Source organism: Lepidochelys kempii, chromosome 1, assembly GCF_965140285.1.
Source record: "Lepidochelys kempii isolate rLepKem1 chromosome 1, rLepKem1.hap1, whole genome shotgun sequence".
NCBI lineage: Eukaryota > Metazoa > Chordata > Testudines > Cheloniidae > Lepidochelys > Lepidochelys kempii.
Window position 1 is genome coordinate 108,927,046 of NC_136380.1, and position 16,879 is coordinate 108,943,924.

Here is a 16,879-nt window from a genome sequence, read left to right on the forward strand (position 1 = left end):
AACTAGGCAGCCTAAGCAGGCTTTATGATTCGGCCCAAGATCTTTAAAACCTAATGTGATGCTGGCAAATCAGTTGCCAGCATGTGAAAAGACTTTAGGCTTCAGCCAACCACTGACAAATTCGTTGCTGGAAACCAGTCTGTTACACCTGTGTGTTAAGATGGGTATTGAACTTATAACAATGTGTTTAGTGCTTAGACTTCATGAAATGCTTGTAAATTGCTGCATACATTCATCTCATTTACTATTTTTTATCACATGCTATAAGATAATATTTAAGTTTTCACTTTATAACTGTAAAAAATGTTTGCCCTAAAACTGTTAACCTGTCAGAAGGGATCATCTCCTGCTCATTAAGAAGGCTATCAAAACTAAATGGGCCATTGTGGGACATCACAATACAAAGATTTGATAATTGCTCCTTTGCACCCATGAAGAGGTTACCTGCAGAAGGACTCATCCCATCAGGTTAAATTCTGGAAGAAGGAAATCAAGATAGTGAACAAAAAATTTTTTCCATCTCCTTTACTGTTTGGACTTTTACAGGGCTAGAGCTATGAAACAGACACAGAGATCCTGAGAGTCAACCTTGATCATCCAATGGCCCCACTGATTGTTAGGCAGGCTTCCTTCTTCTGATGTACTTAAAAATATTTTGCTGTTAGATTTTGAGTCTTTTGCTAATTGCTCTTCATATTCTTTTTTGACCTGCCTAATTATACTGTGACAAAGTTCCTCCTCTACCCTGGTGGGTCTTGTGCTTATTGATGGATTTGCTCGCCTTAAAGCTTCACAGCAGCCCTCAATTTGGCCATTTTAATGAACCCACAGTCCAGGTCAACTCCTCCTGTGGCTGACCAGGAGTTGGGAGGATCTGGGGGGAACCCGGGCCCGCCTTCTACTCCGGGTTCCAGCCCAGGACCCTTTGGAATGCAACTGTTTAGAGTGCCTCCTGGAACAGCTGTGCAACAGCTGCACAACCCTGGGCTACTTCCCCATGGCCTTCTCCCAACACATTCTTTATCCTCACCATAGGACCTTCCTCCTGGTGTCTGATAATGCTTGTACACCTCAGTCCTCCAATAGTCCGCGTTCTCACTCTTAGCTCCTAGCGCCTCTTGCTTCCAGCTCCTTACACGCGCACCACAAACTGAAGTGAGCTCCTTTTTAAACCCAGGTGCCCTGATTAGCCTGCCTTAATTGATTCTAGCAGCTTCTTGATTGGCTGCAGGTGTTCTAATCAGCCTGTCTGTCTTAATTGTCTCCAGAAGGTTCCTGATTGTTCTGGAACCTTCCCTGCTATCTTACCCAGGGAAAAGGGACCTACTTAACCTGGGGCTAATATATCTGCCTTCTATTACTCTCCTGTAGCCATCTGGCCCGACCCTGTCACAATACTTTTACACATGACTTGCCAGAGTTTATGCTCTTTGCTGTCGTCCTGAGTAATATTTGACTTCCAATGATTAGAGGATGGCTTTTTGCTTCTAACCACTTCTTTTACTTTGTTATTTAGCCCTGACCGCATCTTTTTTGGTCCTCTTACAATATTTTTTAATCTGGGATATACATTTAATCTGAGGCCCTATTATAGTGTTTTTAAAAAGTTTCCATGCATTTTGAAGGCATTTCACTGTCATGATTATACCTTTCAATTGCCCTTTAACTAGCTTCCTTATTTTTGCGTAGTTCCCCTTTCTGAAGTTAAATTCTACTGTGGTGGGCTTCTTTAGTATTTCTTCCCCTTTCTGCCTTCCCTCCCCCGATGTTAAATTTAATTATATGATGGTAGCTATTACCGAGAGGTTTAGGCAGTGGTGAGCTGGAGCCAGTTCGCACCAGTTCACTGGAACCGGTTGTTAAATTTAGAAGCCCTTTTAGAACCAGTTGTCCCTTTTAGAACCGGTTGTCCCGCGAGGGACAACTGCGTCTAAAAGGGCTTCTAAATTTAAGAAATGGCCAAAAGTGGCATCTTAGGTGCCGACTCCATGGGTGCTCCTGGGCTGGAGCACCCACAGGGAAAATTTGGTGGGTACAAAGCACCCACCGGCAGCTCCCTGCCCCGTGCCCGGCCCCAGCCCCAGCTCACCTCCGCTCCACCTCCACCCCTGAGTTTACGCTCTGCCCCACTTCTCCGCCCGCCCGTTCCCCCCCGCCCCAGCTTCCCACCTGAACAGCTGATTCATGGGTAGCCCGGGGGGGGGGGGGGAGGAGAAGCAGAGCAGGACGGGGCATTCAGGGGAGGGGACAGGGCGTTCAGGGGAGGAGGCGGAGGCACAGTGGAGGTGACCTGGGGCCTGGAGGGTGCTCTGCTGCTAGGATCCAGAGGGACCTGCTGGATGCTTCCCGGAAGCCGTCCCAGGTAAGCACCGCCGGGACTCCCCACCTCGCTCCCCAGCAGGTCCCTCTGGCTCTTGGGGTGGGGTGGGAACCCACTATGGTGGCCCATGAGACCCTCCTGCACAGTTCCTGGGGCAATGAGGAAACAGGGGAGGGGAGTGGATGGGGCAGGAGTCCTCAGGGGCAAGGGCGGGCCATGACCCCCTCGTGGGATGAGGAGGAAATTGGTTGTTAAGATTTTGGCAGCTCATCACTGGGTTTAGGTATATTCATCTCTTGGACCAAATCCTGTGTTCCACTTAGGACTAAATCAAGAATTGCCTCTCCCCTTGTGGGTTCCAGGACTAGCTGCTCAAAGAAACAGTCATCTATGATGGCTAGAACATTTATCTCTGCATTCCATCCTGAGATGACATGTACCTAGTCAATATGGGGAAAGTTGAGATCCCCCATTATTACTGAGTTTTCTATTTTTGTAGCCTCACTAACCTCCCTGAGCATTTCACAGTCACAGTCCCCATCCTGGGTCAGAAGCTTGGTAGTATATTCTTACTGCTATACTCTTATTATTCAAGCATGGAATTTCTATCCCTGGAGATTCTATAGTACAGTTTGATTCATTTAGGATTTTTACTATATTTGACTGACCCATGTGCTCCTCCACAACTCTGTCACTTTTTGGAACCATAGACTGTAATCATTTGTGTATACATGTTTGCCTGCTTTAACTTGTAAATAACTCTCTTGTTTCTTTTGCCTACTTAATAAATCTTTAGTTTACTATAGGATTGGCTACCAGCGCCGTCTTTGGTGTGAGATCTAAGATATCAGTTGACCTAGGGTAAGTGACTGGTCCCTTGGGACTGGAATCAAATTGAATTTTTTGTGATCTTTGGTGTATAGCAGGGATTGGCAACCTTTGGCACACGGCCTGTCAGGGAAATCTGCTGCCGGACTGGGACGGTTTGTTTACCTGCAGCATCCTCAGGTTTGGCCGATCACAGCTCCCACTGCCCATGGTTCGATGTTCCAAGCCAATGGGGGCAGCGAGAAGTGGCGTGGGCTGAGGGATGTGCTGGCCGCTGCTTCCCCCTGCAGTCCCGCATGCCAAAGGCTGCCAATCCCTGGTGTACAGCAATCAACTATCCCTAAGTCCAGCTTGCCTGGGTAGCAATATAGGCTGGAATGCCCAAGGGGAACATCAGTGACTTCATGGTAAGAGTGTCATAGTGCTTCAGGAGTTCACATTCGTTAGTGGGTTGGTGAAATCAAATTATAAAACATGCCACCACTTTGGGGTGTCTGCCCTCCTTTTTGGCAGTCTGCCCTGAGGTTGGCATTCATGGTCGTGAACCACTCAAGACAGTGACAACTGAATTGAACAATGATCTTTCATAACTTTATGATCTATTTACAACCCTCCTGGCTTTCTGGATTCAATCCTCCTGGATTCACTGTACTTTTAATATGGAAGTAATAATTATTCCTTACAAGCAGCCTAATCAAAATTGCAATTAACTGAACAATTACAACCTTATCAACAGATTATTCTTCTAGCCTTTCAACTAAACTGATTATTTTTTGTATATATATAAATCAAGTGGCTAAAAATGGAAGTTGATATTTTAAGACACTTCTGACCTACTTTACTTCTGGCTGAACAATAAGCACCACAAGGAGGAAACAAAATTGTTTCTTGTATCCATCTACTCTATGTATAAGACTGAGACGTTGATCCCTAAATTGTTAATGTGCTGGGCATACCTGCACAACTCTTAAGCTACAGATGTTTATATGACAGTTCTTTTTAATATGTTTTCATAATTGTATAGTTACAATTCACTGAACTTCTGCTTTCATTAATATAAAGTAGTTCTGTTTGAACTTACTGACTAAAGATACTGTTCATATGGACTGATGGGCTGTGACAGACACAGTATTACAAATAGTTTAGCACTGTTACCGTGGTAAATGACTGGTTTTCCCCAGTCATCTAGACTGTGTTTTCATCTCCTTCCTTCCTTCCTTGCCTTCTCTTTCAAAACAGGATTTGGTCAGGTACTACAGCCAATGCCTCTTTTCAGGATTTAGACATGCCCCATGTTCCTGGGCGTGGGGGCTTGTCACAGCTTATTTGAAATACACGCAGTTGTGAGTAGCATATCTCATTGTACAGTTGTATGAATCACAAAGCAACAGTACTCAATCATAACTCTTAAAGTCACAAGCAATTAGAAACTGTGTGGCTAAATGCTGTACTACTTGAAAATTTAGGGGACCAGCTCAAGACGGCGGAATGAACTACCCCAGGTACTAAGGACTATCACCAAACTTCACTACTTTCTGCTCCAAGTGCAAGGCACATTTCTTTGACCTTGACTTCTCTAATACACACACACAGAGCTATATTGTTTTCCTTTGTCTTTAATATTGCATCGAGTTCTGCGCATGCGTGCACGCACACACACAAAATCTTAAAAAATCCAGAACAAAAACTCCACTACACACAATTTTCCTCCTGGAGAGAGTATGAGAGAACAAAACACAAGACAGAGGTTAGGCACATTGCTTAATGCACTACTGGAAGGTGCTAAGATATTACCATGATGAGCATGGTATAAGAAACTATATAGAACGGAACAGAAGAAATATCAGCCAGTCACAGATACTAATGTATACTTGCTATGAGTGGAAAGTTATACAGTGCATTTCTGTTATTCCTTTTATCTGTCTAGCTCAAAGCACTTTATAAATATTAATATTAACAATAAAAAGCCCAAATTTTAAGAAGTGTCCACTAATTTTGGCTGCTTCAGTTTCCGGGCAGACACCTTGAAATGCAGAGGGCATGGTTTGTGAAGGTGCTGAGCACTTACAACTTCCATTGAAGTCCACCGAAAATCAGGCTCCAAGTGTGATGAGCGCACCACTCAAAATTAGAGGACACGTTTTAAAATTTTAACCTTAAATTCACACAGGAAGTCCATGAGAGAGCTAGGAACGAAGCCCAAGAATCATAATTCCAACTTTTGTTTGAATGACTAGGCTACACTGATTGTTTACTAGGTCCACATTTTAGGGCCAGCCAGGCAGAGAGATTTAGCCGATGGCCTACATACACTGTGGACAATATGGCTTTGCATGGAATGTGTGGATGGGTTGTGCCTTAGGGGTCCCTCCTGAATTCCCCAATGCACAGGGAGGATCCTCTGAGATGGTGCAACATGCTCTTAACTAGTGTGCCTGACTCACTCCCTGGGCAAGTGCAAAATGATGATGTCATAAATCCTCTGCCCGCTACTGGATATAATCAAAACTGCTTTATTATCTAGAATTAGAGCTCTATGCAGTGTTGTTGTAGTCATTATGCCAACTCATACGTGACTCATCAATTCCTTGTGCTCTTTCCCCTGCTGCCAAGCTTGCATGCAAGAGCTAGGTATAGCACCACAGAAATGAAGGGCAGAAAGGGACCTGAAGAGGTCATAAATCCAGGCCCCTGTGCTGTGGCAAGACCAAGTAAACCTAGCCCATCCTTCACAGTATTTGTCCAACCTCTTTTTAAAAACTTCCAGTGATGGGGATTCCAAAACCTCCCATGGAAGCTGATATCAGACTTAACTATCCTTACAGTTAAAACGTTTTTTCTAATTTCTAACCTAAATCTCCTTTGCTACAGATTAAGCTGATTAAACTGGCCCTTAGTGAACTGACCCATGTGGATCTGCTCCTCTGCCTTCTCCTGGATATAATCAAAACTGCTTTATTATCTAGAATTAGAGCTCTATGCAGTGTTGTTGTAGCCATGTCAATCCCAGGATATTAGAGAGAGACAAGGTGGGTGAGGTAATATCTTTTATTGGACCAACTTCTGTTGGTGAGAGAAACAAGCTTTCGATCTTACACAGAACTCTTCTTCAGGTCTAACAAATTTATTCAGAGTGTCACATGTCGCCTTCCTCTTTTTCTCTCCCCTCCCCCCACACCCGTGACTGGAGGGCTGTTAATGGACCACTTCACCTTGAACGGTCCCTTGAAATATGTATAAGCTACTTATACTAAACTATTTATTCCACCTTATATTTAGCTGTGACACTCTGAGGTCTGATCTACACTACAGACTCATATCGGAATAAGTATGTCACTCAGGGGTGTGAAACCCCCAACCCTGAGCAACATAGTTATACTAACCTAAACCCCTGTGTAGACAGCAAACCACCTCTCGGGATGGTGGATTAACTACACCGATGGGAGAGCTCTCTTCATGAATCCACCTTCATTAAAGTACTACAGCAGTGCAGCTGCATCAGTACAGTGGCGCAGCTCCATCATCTGAAGTGTAGACTTGCCCTAAGGCTTGGTCTACGCTAGCAACTTATGTCGGTACAACTATGTCACTCAGAGGTGTGGAAAATCCATATCCCTGAGCAGTGCAGTTATACTGACCTAACTCCTGGTGTAGGCAGTGCTATGTCAGCGCGAGTGCTTCTTCCATCGACATAGCTACTGCCTCTCGGGGAGGTGGATTATCTACACTGATGGGCGAAGTGCTGCAGCGGCACCGCTGCATCGGTGCAGCATTTTAAATGTCTAGACAAACCCTAAATTTCCCAGACCTGGAGAAGAGCTCTGTGTAAGCTTGAAAGTGTCTCTCACTAACAGAAATTGGTCCAAAAAAAGATATTACCTCACATACCTTGTCTTTCTCTAGCACTAGAGCTGCTAATATATATTTTTATTCAACTCAAGTGCTAGGTGCCTATGCTTTTGAAGCAGGAAGATCTGAGCCTTCAAACTTTGTTGACAGGAAATTATGAATGGGAAATCAGGAGCAAATACCAAGTTAAAGGCAAAACTTATGACATGTGGAGTTAAATTACTAATGAAGATCTGAGCCAAGGATATAAACTTGTTTAAGAACAGAACAAGATGTGTATTAGAGCATTTTAATACTGTTATTTACTCTTTATATTTGAGTTTTCACATAGAGCAAGGCTTTGTGTTGAACAAGAAATGCCATTACACTACACCAGCCGATTCTGTGGCCATTCTACAAAAATGAGCATGCATGAATTTAATCTAAAGGTCAAAAGTGAAATGCCTTTGGGAAAGCCCATGCAACCTTAAAATAAAAGTCGCATTCCTAAGTTCCAAACGATCTAAAATGCAACACAATGTCATCATTATTCCTTTGAAAATGTAAAACAATTACCATTTATATTAAAAGAAAAACTTCTAAAAACAAGTGAATTAGCAACAGTGAGAATTTTAAAATTTTCTGCTCACAAAGCATGACTATGTTTTATTTGACAGTTTTACGTGATACAGAAGCTATGGCACCCATAAATAACACAGTATGATCTAATTGTAACATTAGTCCTCTCTGAATAAAATCGATTTTTAACAGTTCTTTTTAGAACTTTGTTAGTAGCCACAGCAGGCACTTACCTCACTCTTCAAAAACTTTTCAGTCATCCATTTATTCAAATTTAAAAGAGAGTTCCTGAAAAAATAGCCTTGTTGATGTTTATACTGATAAATACACAATAAAATATACAGGATATGCAACATTCGCCATTTACATTTAGCTAGAATAGAAAACACTATATTTTATATACATATTCAATGTAGCCAAGTTAAGATTGCTGGAGGAACTTTCTGACTTTTAGGGTTCCTGACTGTTCCCATCTTAACGCTTTAGTCTTAGCATGGAATCAAGTTCTGCACATAAGGTGTTGGCCAAAGCCCACTGACATCCATGGCAGCTTTCCAATAACTTCAACAACTTTGAAAAGGCCCACAGCTAGCCCATGGACCACACGTTATTTTTACACTCGTCCTCCTCTTTTCCCCTACTACTGTGTTTTCAGTCACTGTATAAAGAATTGCATATTTCTTTTTGAACTGCAGAAGCAATTATATATATATAAATATGGCAAATGATCATCAGTTTTACTGTCAACTTCATTATTCATCAAAATGTTCTTTCCAATAATCCTGCCACCATTACCAGCCTATTTGTGTGCTAAACAGCTAAGACAATCTCTTCAGTTCTCCCCTTTTAGAGTGACAATTGTTCTATGCAGAAATTGTGCAATGATTTTGGCAAGACTCATACATATATCAACTGAATACAATTAAAAAGGTTTTAAGCTGCACAAATATTTGTTCTGATTTTCCAGAACTTCTACGTGGAGGCTTAAAGCTTTCCTAATTAACCATTATGTGCTTTTCCTAGCTCATATAGAACTAGTACCTGGGAGGTTCTAGAACTGTTCAGTAACAGAACCTCCTGGATAGCGGACCCAAATAAAGTTTGTTATAATTCATTATAAAAGCTTTAAACCTCCAATGAGATTTCGAAGAGACAACACGATGTGATTTTAAATACAAGACACTTTTATTGTTCAAATGTATAAGGTGATCTTTTGGACACAGTGAACTACTTTTCCCTTTGAATGAACAAAAAGCACTACTTTGTAAAAGGAAAATTAAAATAGTTCAGACACAGAGACATATTATGGAATTAATAAGAGACATGGCATATTCTAAATAGATCATTAGAATTTTTTAAATTTCATTATTATTTTCCAACATGCAATTTATTTTTAAACACTTCCTGTCATAAATATAAAGGGAAGGGTAAACACCTTTGAAATCCCTCCTGGCCAGAGGAAAAAATCCTTTCACCTTTAAAGGGTTAAGAAGCTAGGATAACCTCACTAGCACCTGACCAAAATAAACAATGGAGGAGACAAGATACTTTCAAAAGCTGGGAGGAGGGAGAAAAACAAAGGGTCTGTGTCTGTCTGTGTGATGCTTTTGCTGAGGACAGAACGGGAATGGAGTCTTAGAATTTAGTAAGTAATCTAGCTAGATATGTGTTAGATTATGATTTCTTTAAATGGCTGAGAAATTAAGCTGTGCTGAATAGAATGGATATTCCTGTCTGTGTGTCTTTTTGTAACTTAAGGTTTTGCCTAGAGGGATTCTCTATGTTTTGAATCTAATTACCCTGTAAGGTAGTTACCATTCTGATTTTACAGAGGTGATTCTTTTTTACTTTTTACTTCTATTAAAATCCTTCTTTTCAGAAACTGAATGATTTTTCATTGTTCTTAAGATCCAAGGGTTTGGGTCTGTGGACCTATGAAAATTGGTTAGGATTTTTACCAAACCTTCCCCAGGAAGTGGGTGCAAGGGTTGGGAGGATTTTGGGGGGAAAGATGTTTCCAAACAACGCTTTCCTAATAAATAAACCCAAATAAACATTTGGTGGTGGCAGTGGAAGTCCAAGGGCAAAGGGTAAAATAGTTTGTATCTTGGGGAAGTTTTAACCTAAGCTGGTAAAAGTAAGTTTAGGAGGTTTTCATGCAGGTCCCCACATCTGTACCCTAGAGTTCAGAGTGAGGAAGGAACCTTGAGACTTCCTCTTTTGATAAAAGAGAAAATACGAAATAGCTCAAAAACTATTTCCACTACAGAAAAAGTCATGGTTTATCCTCAACTCTTGAAATTGTTGTTGTCTGAGACTAAGTGTGTAGATACTAGGGGCTACAATTTATTAACAAGCGCATAAGGCACATTATCTAAAAATAAATTATTTACCATATATGACACAGTGATTCAAAAATGTTCTCATTAATAACAATGCATCTAAGAGAATTCTTTTTGAGGTTTTAAACTTTTAGTAGCAATATTTGTTTTCTGTTTTCTTTAAATATCCTGAAACAAGTTGCAAAATGCCTTGTCTCCCTTAGGCCTAAAAATAATACTGTTGTAGTTTTACTGTTACCTCAGCTGAGTTCAAAGATATTTTAACAGTTGAGTCACCAAAGCATTTAGCTAGTTTTAACAGTTTCATATTCATGAGATGCAAAACAGTTCCACATGGAAGACCTACAGTATTTGACCTTTCAATTCTATTATGTTCATTGTAAGCACAGAAGACCACAGTAATGAAAGCAAAACAGTGCACTGCTGACATTAGGATTGACTGGAAAATTTCCAGGAAAAAATGGAAAGCTGATCAGACCATTCTTTCCATATTTTCAGAATTAAAAATTTGTATCTGGCAACATTTCATCTGTTAGACTGACATATTACAAAAGAAATACAGATAAACTAATGATAATGCAATGTATATGTCAAAAATAGATTAGGGAACCTGTGAACATGAAATATTTGACCAACAAAGATTAAAGATAAGTTGTTCAGATATTTATAATGCTAGAAAGTTCATGACCTTTTGGTTTATATACATATCTTTCTCCTCATTCTTATAGGTGGGCCTCATAGCACCGCCAATATAGTGTGGGAATGGGGGAGAAAGAGGATGAGGAACTGGGGTAACACTGGGACTAGTTAGACAAGGAGAATGGGACTGAGAACCAGTGGAGTGGAGACAGATCTGACGAGGAACCAGGAAGCAGGGAGAGAACTTGCTCAGGCAGAGCAATGAGACTAGGATGAGGAGCCACGGATGGGAAAGAGACAAGACTGGGACAAGATCAACCCTGTATAGAAAGCAATGCTAGAGTTTTTTAAAATATTTTTGAGTCACTCGTTATTATTGATTAGAGTTGAAAAACTTCAATTTGTGTGTGTGAAGCATACCATTTTTAAGCAACTTTTTGTTAAAAAAAAAAACAGTTTGATTCCTCTACTTTATTCCTTCTCTTCCCCATGTCTTCCTTTTTCAGGACAAAACAGAAAAAAAAAGAAAGAACAAAGGGAGGAAAAGGATAAAAATTAGAAGGGAAAGAAAGGGAGGGAACAAAACAAAAAATAATAAAAGAAATTGTAAAATTTCAAAAAATGAAAATTGTCCAGGAGAATTTTAGCTTCCAAAAAGGACATTTTTGTATTTTAAAAAGTTTCAAATAAAGATTTTGATTTATCATTTTCTGGGACAGACTTTTATGAATCTCAAAGCATTTGGGAAGCTAGCTATTCTGTTAAACAATATTTAATTATATTTCCCACTTGTTTTGTATTTCCCCATAGCAAAGTATGAACCCATTATCCCATCCAATGTCTTCATCCAGGTAATTTTCTGAATACCTTACATTCTCTTTAGAAAAAGAAATTGCTTTACCAATCCTGTAATTAGAAAATGATTTACAAATCAAGTGTATGTAAAAAGGGGCCGTGAGGGGGCTGTTCTCTGGATGTACAGAGAAGTTACAAGTTTAACTTCTATTGTCCATTAACATGCAGAGTCTTGGAAGTGGCATTCACTTTGTATTTTTAAAACAGCCCTTAAACCATAGTAATAGATTTCTATAGAGGGTTCATGTGACTACCGAACCCTGCTCCAGACAACAAACTATATACCTGTTTACAGTTCAAGATCTTCTGCTTCCTAAATCTGATTTTAAACTATTACATGCTACAAAGCTAAATATTCCTTCAACCTGTCAACCACAAAGGACTTGATTCTATTTTGTAAAGTGCTCTGCTTCTTTTCCAAACATCTAATTATTTCCAGGTGTCAGCAGCACCCTGCTGTTTGATCAGAGCATGAGGACATGTTCACCTTCAGAGCTACCAACTCTTGTGATTTTATTAGAAGTCTGGCAATATTTTTTGCTTTCTTAAAGCCCCAAGCTTCTGAACTCATATGATTCCATTGGCATCTCAGCTTTCCTTTTTTATTCAAAAAAAGTTTCTAGGCCTCATGGTTCTAGAGAAAAGCTTGAAAATGTGAACAAGGGATAACACACCAAAAGACAAATAAAAGGAACTCAGCATTATTTTCTAAAAATTGCATGATTTCTAAGCCACTCTCATGATTTTGGGGTCCGACTCATGATTTTTTTTTAATGCTTGAAAGCAGCAAATTAGTTTTCAAACAAACAATCAAATTAGTATTTAACTCCTGAGTGTCAAGCTGGAGCCTTAATCATCAGGCCACCTTTCTCAATACACTGAATCAGCAGAGAATTAGCTTCCCTACATCTCTTAGAATTATGGCGGACGATTAATCGCAGTTAACTCATGCGATTAACTCAAAAAATGAATCAAGATTTTAAAAAATAATTGCGATAAACAATAGAACACCAATTGAAATTTATTAAATGTTTTGGATGTTTTTGTACATTTTCATATATATTTGATTTCAATTACAACACAGAATACAAAGTGTATATTATTTTTTTATTACAAATAGTTGCACTGTAAAAATGATAAACAAAAGAAATAGTATTTTTCAGATCACCTCATGCAAGTACTGTAGTGCAGTCTCTTTATTGTGAAAGTGCAGTTTGAAAATGTGGATTTTTTTTTGTTACATAACTGCACTCAGAAACAAAACAATGTGAAACTTCAGAGCCTACAAGTCCACTCAGCCCTAATTCTTGTTCAGCCAATCACGAAGACAAACAAGGTTGTTTACATTTACAGGAGATAATGTTGCCCTCTTCTTATTTACAATGTCACCAGAAAGTGAGAACAGGCATTTGCATGGCACTTTTGTCACCAGCATTGCAAGGTATTTACGTGCCAGATATGCTAAACATTCATATGCCCCTTCATGCTTCGGCCACCATTCCAGAGGACATGCTTCCATGCTGATGACACTCGTTAAAAAAATAAAATGTTAAGTAAATGTGTGACTGAACTCCTTGGGGGAGAATTGTATGTCCTCTGCTCTGTTTTACCTGCATTCTGCCATATATTTCATGTTATAGCAGTCTCAGATGATGACCCAGCACATGTTGTTCATTTTAAGAACACTTTCACTGCAGATTTGACAAAACACAAAGAAGGTACCAATGTGAGATTTCTAAAGATAGCTACAGCACTCGACCCAAGGTTTAGGAATCTGAAGTGCCTTCCAAAAAATTAGAGGGACTGGGCTTGGAGCATGCTTTCAGAATTCTTAAAAAAGCAACACTCCGATGCGGAACCCAAACCACAGAACCCAAACCACCAAAAAAGAAAAGCAACTTTCTGCTGGTGGCATCTGACTCAGATGATGAAAATTAGCATGCATTGGTCCGCACTGCTTTGGACTGTTATTGAGCAGAACACGTCTGTACACCCCATGCCAAGATATTCCACGCAAATGAGTTCCCTGCTTCCTGAGGACTGTAACTCCTGGTGCTGGGTTTGGTACTCTCTGCTAATGCTGGGGCCATGTAACCTGTGAGAGTTACTCTACACCCTGTTGTGTAGGAGGTTTGGGAGGAGGACCAACTTCTTAAACTTACATAGAAGCTTTGAGTTCAGAGTGAACCTTCTGTTCAGGAAGATCTGACCTGCCTCCCAATCAAGACTGCAGGTGAGGAAGCATCAAAAAATGACATATTTAATGAGGTGGGAAGAACTTGTTCTACTTACAGACAATCAAACTGGACAGACAAGAAACATACTCTGCCCTGGGAAGGTTGACTGGAGTGGCAGTGTAAGGACAAAACTAACAGTACACAGCTATTTCTGAGAGGGAAACTAATTGGTTAGTCTCTAAGGTGCCACAAGTACTCCTTTTCTTTTTGCGAATACAGACTAACACGGCTGTTACTCTGAAATCTCTCCCCTGGATATCTTTAGGAGGCTCTGCTTGTCAAGAGCTGTGGAGGCAAATTTAGGTTGGATAAAACCCTTAAACTGCACAATATGAAAATTCATAATTAAACAAGAATAAGGAAAAGATATAATCATTTTAAAAAGAAACAGAGGGGCAGATTCTCTGCTCTGCTGAGTGTATGTTCAATGAGGGGGAAAGAAGCTGGAGGAATGCATGAAGGAGCTGGTTATGGCTCCCTGATTCTCACCTTTTCCCTTCTCCTGGCAGTGGGTTAGAACAGCTCCTAGGCTGTTCTAACCTGCACCAGCTGTCAATGGTCCCCAATGTACCATCCACCAGCTGGGCTTAGAGCAGTGTGCTCCAGCCACACCCTCTTCCTGCCCCCTTCCTCTCCTAAAATGCCACTGTGCTAGAGGCTCCGGGGAAGGTATGGTATATGCTGACTACAGGGCTCTGTGCCTACTGAAGACTTCCACGTGCCGGAGGAAATCCCCTACTATTAGGTTGTGGCCAATGCCTGCTCCCTTTCCATTGCCTGAGCGGTCCAAAGGGAATGGAGTAGTACAGAGAAACTGCTCCACAGTATTTCAAAGCAACAATTAAACCACAGGTGTCATAATGATAGCCACTACAGGAAAGCCCAAAAAGGGCATATAGGAAATAGTATCCCTTCTACTGTGATACCATCAGACATGATGTGCCTTTATTTAAGGCAATGAAATTCAGCTGTTCATATTAAAACCTCACTAGGTAATCTTAATTTTCTGCTATATATACTTTGATCACTTTCTGCATGTTTTCTCAGATGTCAAAATATTCAAAAATGTTATGGTTTCTTGATATTAGACAATAAAGATGCTAGCACATATTTTCAGCTGCTCTTTTATAGCTTAATTGTCTGAATTTTTAGGGAGATGTCAGCCCCTCATCACCAATGTAATTAGCTACATGAGCTGTACAGAAAACAAATGGTAATAGCCATTGCGTGTGGCTTCCTTTCTATGAGATGGTAAAACAAAATTACAGCACGCCTTCAAAGGGAGAAAAACCGTTAAAGGAAATATAATCAGAGACTTTCTTTCTACAAGAGTGGTAATAAAAAACAACCCTCAGACAAGCAGGCTGACTAAATTCAGCATTTTGCCCCCATAAACAGAGTAGCTAAACTGCTATTGTACCTTAATTCAAGTGGAAATTCTTAGACAACATTACAATTTCTGAAGTCACAAGCAAAGTGGTTAGAACATAAGATATTTTAGAACCAAGTAAAGAGCCTCTAGCCCAACATTCCCTTTTTTATATATCTTACTGCCATTTTCCTGCTTTTTCACCTTCCCTTTAATAGTCTCTTTCTCTAAAGAAATAAATGCAGATTTTTGAACAATTACAACATACATTGTAATTATTACCCATCACACTCAGCCAGAATGCAACTCCAAATGTGGATCCCCACAGAGCAGAGACAGAGGAGCACTTCAAATGTTGATCCTCATTGCCCAAGGGATAAGCCAATCCCAGCAGGATAAGCCCAGGATTTGAAACTCCCTGCCAACTCATCCTTTGACCCATGAGGAGCAAAGGTAATGGAGATATCTGATACGCAGGTTCATTGCCTGCTAGTCAATCCACACTTATCTGCCTCTCTCCATGGCATAAAAGGCAGGGAGCAGGAATGCATCTCTGCCCCTACAAACAACCTGAGACTTTGTCCTAATTCTCTTGCCCGGTGCAAGTTTATGATGGATAGCAAAGGCAGCACTGAGTGTTGGTTTGCCCTGGGCATAGCTTTAGTTATTGTTTACATCTCAGGAAAGAATTAGGCACTAATGGCTGGTGTCTGTTTCTCGCATACTCCAAAACATCTCATTGATGGGCAATTTTAGGGTCAGAAATGATTTTTTTCCCATAGTAGATTGACCATGCCACAGGTTTGGGGACTTTTTCCATCTTGCCCTGGAACAAGTGGCAGGGATTACTTGCCTTACTGAAGCTTAAATTTCTAATATATTGAAACCAGGAAGGATAACTTGGATTTGTAGGTCAGCTTAGAGGTCTGTCCTTACATTTGTGCACCTCGTTCAAAGTTCAATATTTCATTGAAGTGTATAGATTGGCCTGACTCTCTTACAGTCTGAGTTTATTGTGGACAGTCCCAATTCTATACAAGATTGCAAATAAGGAGCACAAATGAAGGAGTGTGAAATGGGATATGTGGATGAGAGTCACAATAGAGCACCACTTCAAAGACTCTTCATGAGAGGCCCAATTTTCCCACAAGATAAGGCCAGTAAGGGATTTTCGTACCAAGACCAAAGTTCTGGGTGATTTGCATATCATTTTGCCATCATCCCCATCTAAAAGGCTACTTGACTAATTTGCATTAGGAAAAGAAGCACAAATACAGGAAACAATTAGGAGAGACTGCTGGTTAATTATGAAGTTATGGACTATTTCTTGACCTATTAACTGATTCTGACAAGAAAATAAATACTCACTGTAGCATCCAGGTATAGTATGTATCTAGTAAAGCAAGAGTACTCTCTGCTTCACACTTTGCAACACAACGATCAAGCACTGTAAGAAACAATTCACTTTATAAATAAACCAGAATAAGATGTAAAGTCTAAGTAATCCCTAAGTAAACTCAAATTACAAATGACATTCTAAAAACATGTTAGTTTTCTTCATCTACAGCAAAACATGTAGTATGTTCACAACATTGATAGTGGTATTTCAATTACAGGTCTACCTCTCCTTCTTTTTGGTAGCACATTTCAAAATTAATATTCATAAAATAAAAAGTCAAATTTAGCAGATAATCCCTTTTCTGTCTGATGGATCTATTAGGTATGATTTATATATCCCTCCAAGTTTCAAATTATTCCACGGTTTTTAATACAGCTGAATCACATTTAACTGAAATATAGAACAGATACAAAAAACAATACAAGACATGACATATTCATATATGCACATTCCCATATCAATCAATTTCATACATTTCTTTTA

General features: G+C 40.0%; 1 protein-coding gene across 2 annotated transcripts in view; it reads right to left on the reverse strand.

The window, feature by feature from the left end:
• The window catches only part of COL4A1 (collagen type IV alpha 1 chain), a 209,576-nt gene that overhangs the window by 171,674 nt on the left and 21,023 nt on the right, over positions 1 to 16,879 (reverse strand). The window contains exon 2 of one of the 2 annotated variants that reach the window (XM_073349702.2): positions 16,366 to 16,444. The exons of the other annotated variant lie outside the window; for it this stretch is intronic. The gene's annotated coding sequence lies outside the window, so the exon portion shown is untranslated. The remainder of the gene's footprint in view (positions 1 to 16,365; positions 16,445 to 16,879) is intronic. 2 annotated transcript variants of the gene reach the window in all.